Here is an 8997-nt window from a genome sequence, read left to right on the forward strand (position 1 = left end):
GTTACAACAAATGCCCAAATGCAGATGTCGTCCGCATAGATGGAAAGTCGTACGGTGCTGGGCAGGCTGTCAACTAATCTACTGAGGGTTAGATTGAAAAGCGTCGGGCTCAACACTCCGCCTTGAGGCACTCCTCGGCTACCGTAATGCTCGGATGTCGGGCCATTTCTGTGTGCACGTAGAATGATCTTCTCTGGAAGTAGCTGCACACCCACATATATATCTTACCACCAAGTCCTACTGCTTCTAACGCGCCAAGGATGGCTTCATGAGTGACATTATCATAAGCCCCTTTAACGTCTAGAAACAGAGCAGCAGATAGTCGTTTACAGGCCTTCTGGTGTTGCGCAAATGTTACCAAGTCAGCAACGTTGTCGGTTGACGAACGGCTACGCCTGAATCCGGTTATAGCGTCTGGGTAGAATTCATAGTACTCTAAGTACCATTCCAGACGTGTTAAAATGATTCTTTCCATTGTTTTTCCGACACAACTAGCAAGTGCGATCGGACGGTATGAGGAAATGTACAAGGCGACTTCCCAGCTTTCAGAAGTGGAATGAGGTGACTTGACTTCCATTCTTGCGGAACCGTACCCGTCTGCCTAGAGTCGTTGTATAGGAGCAAGAGTTCCTTCCGAGCTTGGTCTCCTAGGTTACACAGAGCACGGTACGTAATGCCGTCAGGTCCTGGCGCTGAAGAACGCCTGCACAAAGCCAGCGCAGCTTCTCGTTCTTCCATAGTAAACGAGCACTCCATGTGGGGATCGCGTGAGAACAGTGGGTGGTCGAGCGTCCCCGTTCCCGTTCCATTGGAATTTGCCTCGCCAGCAATCTTTCTGCAGAAAGATTCAGCGACGTCAATCTCTCTACATTGTAGATGTAGTGCCAGAGATTTAAACGGGTTGCACTGACCAAAGGTTGTGCGAAGGCCACGAACAATCCTCCATATAAGCGATAAAGGTTTTCGCGGATCCAGGGACTCGCAAAAGGATACCTATTGTCGGGAAGCCAGCTTGTTCATGTGACGCTGTATTTTCTTTTGTGTTTGTCTAGCCAATCTCAAGTCATGAGTGGACTTCGTGCGTCTATATCTTCGTTCCGCACGACGGCGAATTGCTAGAAGTTTCTCGAGTTTGATGTCGAAATTGGTGCGGGCAGAACTCTTCAAAAGCGAATGCGTGGTTTTTTGTATGGCATCCTTTATCGCGCCCTCTAGGTTGTAGGAGGTACCGTCACGACAGCAGTCTTCCATGATTATTTTCTATTTAGGCCAATCGGTGCACTGGACTGCTCTGGGGAACTTGGAGCTAGTCAGACCTTCAAATTTTAAGTAAGTTGGGATGTGGTCGCTACCTCGCGTTTCTAAATCCGAAAACCAAAGCACTCTTCTCGAAAACGAACGTGAAACGAAGGTAAGGTCCAAGCAGCTACTATACTCTGATCCACGCAGATAAGTGGGGCTGCCATCATTTGACAGGCAAAGTTCGCATTCGGAGGCAAAGGACACCAATGTTCTGCCTCTAGAGTTCACTTTGGAGCTTCCCCATAGGTAATGGTGGGCATTAAAGTCGCCAGTGATCACCCACAGCTGTGGAGTCGATGTCAAAATTCCCTGTAAGCGCTCACAATCCACGCGACTTGTTGGAGATAAGTAGGCTCCAAGAATTGTGAACGTGAGCTTTTTCTTCTTCACTGTCAAGCAAAGATATTGATTTACTTCGTCAGAAGGCACTGGGTGATGCACATAAGTCAGGTCACGGCGTATAAACACAACAATCTTGCTGCACTCATTGGTGCGCAACAATCTTGCTTCACAACAGTTGGTGCACAACAATCTTGCTGACACAAGAAGTGTGTTTTTCATAGAACGCTTGTACCCTTGTCTCTTTTTGTTTCTCTGCAAAATCTGGGAGCTGCCGCTCCCTTGTTGCGGCAATGGATGAAGAAGCCCTCGAGGACCTTCCTGGCGCCCAACCATCACATCGGGTCGCGTCCAGGAAACGTGGAAACGCGTCAAGTGACACGGACAGCGAGGCAACCGAGTTGTACTCGTATTCTGACAGCGTCGACTCGTCGGACGACGATTTCGCGCTTGTCATGAGCCGAACTACAAAAAGAAGACTGCTATGGAGGTCTTCATCTGCAAGTGTCTCCACCGTGAAGGCAACAGCACAGAGCTGGTCGTACACTATGCTCTTCATGCCCGTGGACCCTGCGTCCAATCTGCGACTCCTAAACAGGCAAGTCCTTTCTGAGTTTCTTGAGAGAATCGCACCAAATGAGATCAAAGACGTGGGAATAAAAGCACGGAGAATGTAGTCGCAGTAGACGTTCTACACCGTAGTGCGCTGCGAAGCCTGCGGCACGTAACGGAGATCGACAAAGTGAAAGTGCGATCCATGATTCCTACGGGCTGCAATAGCACTGTCGGCGTCATTTATGATGTTGATACTTCTATACCAACGGACGACTTGCCTATATTAATAAAGCCAACTACAGAAGGCACTCTTATCACGCACATCGCAAGACTTGGCAACACACGTTGCCTGAAGCTTGAGTTCGAGGGAGACAGCCTTCCCTCACACGTCAAAATTGCCACGTCCGCCATCCAGTCCGGCCATACGTACCGAAGCCCCTGCAATGCTACAAATGCTGCAAGATGGGACACGTAAAAGGTGCCTGTAGCAACAATCTCGTGTGCCCACGGTGCGCTGAATCTCATTCGGAAGAAGCCTGCCGCGCCACTGTGTTAAAGTGCCCTAACTGCCATGGTAGCCATGAGGTCTCACCCAGGGATTTCCAGCGGGTGAGGAACGAGCGAGCGGTACTCAAACGTATGGTACGGGACCATTCTCCACACAGAGAGGCTGTCACTATTTTCAGGCGACGACGACATCGCCGCCGAAGAGCATCACGAAGAGTTGCATCTACCGATAGAGATACACCATCTTCCGGCAAAGCGGCTACCATACAAACCCCGACTTCCACAAAGACTGAAACTGCGACAACGAAGAAAGGGGCAACACTCGCTCCTCCTGAAGAGTGGCCTACACTTCCACGAGCACAACCTGCCTCGAAGCCACATCAAATCGCGCCGCCCTTGATGACCTCACAAACCGCTGATGCGACGACAACTGAGGATCGCCAAGTCATAGCGATGTTGAAGTCACTTATGGACGCCATGCGCATTCTACTGAGCAGCATGAAAACCCCGTCGGCGCAGAGCGCACTGCAGGTGCTGCACACCTTGAGTCCGGTACTTGCGGCTCTAGGGTAAAACCACGGCCCGAGAGATGGCGTCGTTTCAAGAGGAGGTCAAGGATGCATCTGTCTTTGAGTGCAACGCAAGAGGGCTTAAGTCACGCATGGCCGACTTCACTCAGTTTGTCTTTACGCACCAATTCTCCATTATCGTAATATGCGAGCCAAACTTGTCAGCTCCCACCAGACTGTCCTGGTATGAGTGCTTTATGTCCTCTACCCCGTCGCTTAAGGGCAGCGGGCGAGCACTATGGGCTAGAGTGCCAACTTGAAACGACAAAACAAAAGAAACATACAGGAATGTACACAATGCTGAAGCAGTTTGTGAAGGTTGCTTATCCCTCGCGTGCGTAGAACGGCTTCATCCGTACTACGTGGACGACTTTAGCACAAGGAGCGCATCGGTTCGAACCGGGATCAGAGCTTTGAGGCACCACCTCACAGTTCACATCATTGAGGCAGTGAGGCGGTGAACAACTTCATAGGGGCCGAAATAGAGGCGCAACCATTTCTCAGAGAGCCCATGGTGTCGGATAGGTGTCCACACCCAAACGCGGTCGCCTGGGTTACAGTACTCGACGTTCCGTCGGGTCCGGTTGTAATGGCAGGCGTCGGTATTCTGGTGGGTGCGGATGCGATTCCGAGCAAGCTGGCGTGCTTCCTCGGCTTTTTCGGTGGTTTCATTCCTTGTGGTTCCGTGGTCTACTGGGACCATGTCATCTAAGGGGGTTGTAACGCGACGTCCGGAAACGAGCTCACACGGTGTAAACTCGGTGGTCTCCTGCACATTGGTATTGTAAGCAAACGTCACGTATGGCAATTTTCATCCCATGTCTTGCGTTCCACATCAATGTACATGGAGAGCATGTCCGCCAATTTTCTGTTTAGGCGCTCTGTTATGCCGTTAGTTTGGGGATGGTAGGTCTTTTAATGGTTGGTGTGCGTCAGCGTTACGGCTTGTTGCAATAACTCTGCTGTAAACGCTGTGCCGCGTTGCGCTGCTGAGAACGAGATCGCGGGATCGAATCCTGGCCGTGGCGGCCGCATTTAGATGGAGGCGAAATGCAAAAACGCCCGTGTGCTTGCGTTGTAGTGCACGTTAAAGACCCCCAGGTGGTCAAAATTATTCCGGGGCCCTCCTCTACGGCGTACCTCATAATCAGAGCTGGTTTTGGCACGTAAAAACCCAGAAAGAAGAAGAACGCTGTACCGCGGTCAGTAATGAGTACAGCGGGTGCACCGTGACGAAGCACGATGTTGTGGACGAAGAAGCTGGCGACTTCGGCAGCAGTTCCCCGCGGCACAGATTTCGTCTCCGCATAATCAGGTAAATAGTCATTTGCCACGATGATCCATTGTTTTGCAAGGATGACGTGGGTAACGGACCAAGAAGGTCCATTCCCACTTGCTGGAACGGCAGCGGAGGCGGATACAAAGGCTCAAGGGGGCCGGCAGGGTTGATGAGTGGGACTTTGCGCCTCTGACAGTCACGGCACGTTCGCACATAGAGCTGAACCCAGGCAGCACGTCAGCTCGGACCAAAGTTCGATACTGATTGGCACTTCCTGGCCGAATCATGGCCTAAGATTAACAGCGTGGATCGAATATCGGCTTGACCATTCTTTTAGGGATCCAACGCTGACCCTCTTTGCACATGCAGTAAACATTATTAGCACTGCCGTTCATTGAGGCCGGAATTATTGGACCGACATTCCTGTGGATGTGCCAACATGGGTTACTAGGTTGGCTTTCTTGGAACAACATAAGGCTTCTATAGTGTGCAAGTTTTTTGTTCCCAAATTTTTAAATGTATTTTTTGTACGACTTGGTAAGATTAACTTACCTTTAAAAAAGTCAAGACAAACGTAATATCTGGGGTTGTAGGTGCCTAATTCAAATTATTATGATCGAGACACGTTAGTGGGGGACTTGGGATTTATCCAAACCACCTGTGTTTTTTCCCCGGGAACCCAATGCATGGTACACGGGCCTTCGTGCATTCCGCTTAACCGAAATGCGCCTCCCTAAAAAAATAACGCCAATGCACAACGCAGCAAGGAGGGGAAATCGTATATCGGGCAAACTAGCCGCTGCTTTACCGATCGTGCAATGGGACATGAGCGTTCGATAAGAAACAACGGTACGTCTTGCGCATTTGCCGGCGCATTGTATGTTTCGCATGTGCGCTCCGCGGCTTTCAAGGATCAAGATTCTGGGCAGAATCAAGAATTGCGCTGCCAGAGAGCTGATGTAGCCGTTTTAAGTTGCCTCGAGATGGAACGCATGTGTTAGTGAAACTTCTATTTATTTGTTTACAGCTAAGAAAGGTACTTTCGTGGCATGTTGCGGTGAGAATAAATGCTCATATTTCAATAGGTTTCTTTATTGCTTCATTGCGCATGTGTGGTAAACTCCTTAATGGACGCCTCTGAGGGAAAAAATTGTTTAATGTTTGCGCTTGTCCGTGTCGATGCTCTCTCGTCCTTGCCTGTCTTTGGTGCATAATGTTTCCTTTGCTTTTTTTTCTAATTACTTTTCCGCTCTTCAACCTTTCCAACCCCCATTTTCTCCCTCACACACCCATGTAAGTCTGGTCAGCGCTATGAATGAAGCACTCGGGTAGCTACATGCTGCTAAGTAGAATCGGCAGCGCGTGCAGGCACGGGGGACTGCGGGGGGGGGGGGGGGGGTCACTATTGTCCCTCTTGTTTCCCTCCGTGGCTGCCGCCCGAAGTTCGCGCTGTGTCTACGTCCTGAGGGGGAGAGTGTGGCGTTTACGCCAATTTCTTCATTCACCCTCTCTCCGTACCCTTTCCTTCTATGCATAGCTAGCATACTGACGGGTGGCGTGCTCCTTGCAGACTTGCCCGTTCTTGTCAGCGCACTGGTATCGTGAAAAAATGCTCGCTTGCCGTCGTCATTCCTCCTGCAAATCCTACATCTTAAAATATGCAGCAAAGTTGCCGCGGAGTTTTGCGAGTATTACAACTAAGGAAGCAAGTAAAAAAAAAAAAAGTCGGCGCTGGCGGCAACCGTCTTCGATTTGGGATGAACTCGGAAACACAGGAACATGGATCTAACAGCGGTGAGTGCATTTGTTTTGCACATGTTGCTAATTTTCTAAGGTGCTAGATGGAGTGAATTAGGAAATGGCGCGTTGAGTTGTGTGTTTTACAAGCGAGATTGTTTCAATGAAGTAAATTTCAGGATACATGTTGCCTTAAAAATTATGTCCGGCTACTTAAGCGTTTTTCTTGCCGTTTTAATTCCAAGATTTCAGTGCATATTACTGTTGAAGTTTTACCATTTATTATAGTTTTGTTGCTTCCTTAACGTTGCAATCTTTTTCCATTCACATTGCTCTGCACTGCATCGATTTGTCGATTTGGGACGGCCTGGAGCAGGGTGTGTCGTTGCGATTAGAATGTTATGTTGCGTTTGCCTGCTATAATCTTGGGGCAGTGATGTGCGGGTTATAAATTTAGGTTGACTAAAAATTTAAAACAGCTATTTATGTGAAGTGATTACATTTCACATGTGATTATAAATTTTCCTATGCCATTTATTTACACGAATACGTTTTCATATAACTGCTTGACCGTTGTCGAGCTCTTCGTAGTGGGGGAACGCAATTATTTCAGGAAAAAGCTGACGATTGAAAGTAAAATGGTGGTATTTACTGCTACAAAATGCTGCTATCGCAGTAAGTGAGCGCAGAGCCGAAAGAATAATTGAAAGCTGCTATCTTCTTTTATTTATGTTTTACCCGAGCGAATTTAGGTGTTCATACATTTATAGTGTATATCAATCAACGTTTACTGAACAGAAACGCTGTGAGCTGGATTGACAATTCTTTTATACTGTATTACGATGAATGCTATAAACTGCTGCCAACCCAAGCATTATCACGCGATATATATTCTACTGAAACACCCTTGACTAAGGTAGAGTGCCTGTAATTGCCTAACTTGAAAGCTGCTATCCTCTTTTATTTATGTTTTACCCGAGCGAATTTAGGTGTTCGTACATTTATAGTGTATATCAATCAACGTTTACTGAACAGAAACGCTGTGAGCTGGATTGACAATTCTTTTATACTGTATTACGATGAATGCTATAAACTGCTGCCAACCCAAGCATTATCACGCGATATATATTCTACTGAAACACCCTTGACGAAGGTAGAGTGCCTGCAATTGCCTAACTTCTTTTATTAACAGCCTTTGAATAGAGCCCAGCGTAGAACATGTGTAAATCCCTATTTGTGAATGTCACCCAAATTCCAGGACTTTGATTTTATCATGCCTTGGGTGCTGCCTGATCCTGCTAGTCAATCCGAGGAACCGGGCTTGTTCTCACTGTTCTAGGTAAGCAGCATTTCCCGTAGCGCACGCGGCAGTATTTTTTTTTACTTTCCGTGCAATAAATTCCTATTTTCGCTAGTGCTTCCTGACGCAACTTGTCGAATTTCACATGTAAAATTTTGCACGAAGGCCGCATTGTATCTACACTATTTGAAACTAAGCATTTTATGCTGTAATAAGTTTTGTTGCACTTCTTTAATTATAAAGTGATACGTTGACTATGTGTGGGGTGTAAACAAGACGGACGGATCCCTGAGCATTTTATTTGTTGAAAATATTTTTTCGTAACATCTTCTACGAAAGATGCCATATATGTTGAAATATTAATCAATGTTGCCTCGATTTTTGCAGTAAAATTTACTAACTCCTTCGAACTCTCTGCTTAAAGTTTGATCCCCCCCCCCCCTTCTATGGCATTCCCGGGATCAGTCATCCCCGCCAGAAACGCCGTCGCCACCCCACCCGTCTGCCAAGAAAAGGTGCCCTGTCAAGTGTCTCCCCACCATCCGCTCTCCCCCCCCCCCTTCTTTTTTTTACGAAGGATTTTTTTAAAGCTACACACTGCCAGCTCCGAAGAATACCCCATGAAGAAGGAGCCGAATGGGCCCCGAAACGTCGGGATAATAAAGTATCTTATTTCGTTGGAGTCACTCTTAAGGTGCTAATTATTTTCCCAACCAGACAGGTAATTGTGTCGAAATGTTCAGCTTGAATTCTATTCATGCAGTATGGTGATTTGTCAACAAGAAAACATTGCCGCATACATTTGTCGTTCCGTCATCTCTGATAATATTTGTTTTTATTTTCTAGCCCAAGCATCTGCTCCAAATAAGGGGGAAGTCGTTGTGGGAGGTGGCAGCAAATGCAATGAAACCACTGCATTATCGCGGTCCTCAGGGGCCTGACCAGCCCGCCGTCTTCCGAGCGCTGAGCGACCAGCCTACCCACGTCAGCTCCCTGCCCTGAAAGCTCTGGCAAGCCCACCGTCCTCGGCACTTTGCCTAAATCTTATCCTCAGGGCCCTGCCTAATCCACCGTCATCCACCTAGCTTCACGAGAGATGGCTATTTGGCACTTGTTTGCAAATAAACTGTTTTAACACAACCCATGCAGCGTCACCCATTTAGGTCGACGGAAAATGCCTGTTTGTGCTTCTTTATTTGTAAATAAACTGTTATAAAATTGTCTTTCAGTATTCTTTTATGATTATTTGCATGTGTAGAGGACTTCTAATTCTTGACCTAATATATTTATGTCGCGTTTTCCTAGCGACAATTGATATAGCCAGTATGGGGACAATTTCTCTAAAAAAGGCCACTAGCAAAACGCTCGCGGTAATGGCTGCAATGTCTAGAGCCAGCGTATTTACGAGA

At 47.5% G+C, this 8997-nt stretch overlaps 1 long non-coding RNA gene across 1 annotated transcript; it reads left to right on the forward strand.

Annotated features, from left to right (window-relative positions):
• Positions 1-6175: 6175 nt before the first annotated feature.
• LOC125942184 (uncharacterized) lies at positions 6176-8723 on the forward strand. The gene is made up of 3 exons (XR_007464882.1): positions 6176-6345; positions 7547-7627; positions 8435-8723. It is a non-coding gene; the product is annotated as an uncharacterized LOC125942184 (long non-coding RNA).
• Positions 8724-8997: the final 274 nt, after the last annotated feature.

The sequence above is a fragment of the Dermacentor silvarum genome, chromosome 1 (assembly GCF_013339745.2).
Source record: "Dermacentor silvarum isolate Dsil-2018 chromosome 1, BIME_Dsil_1.4, whole genome shotgun sequence".
Taxonomy (NCBI): domain Eukaryota; kingdom Metazoa; phylum Arthropoda; class Arachnida; order Ixodida; family Ixodidae; genus Dermacentor; species Dermacentor silvarum.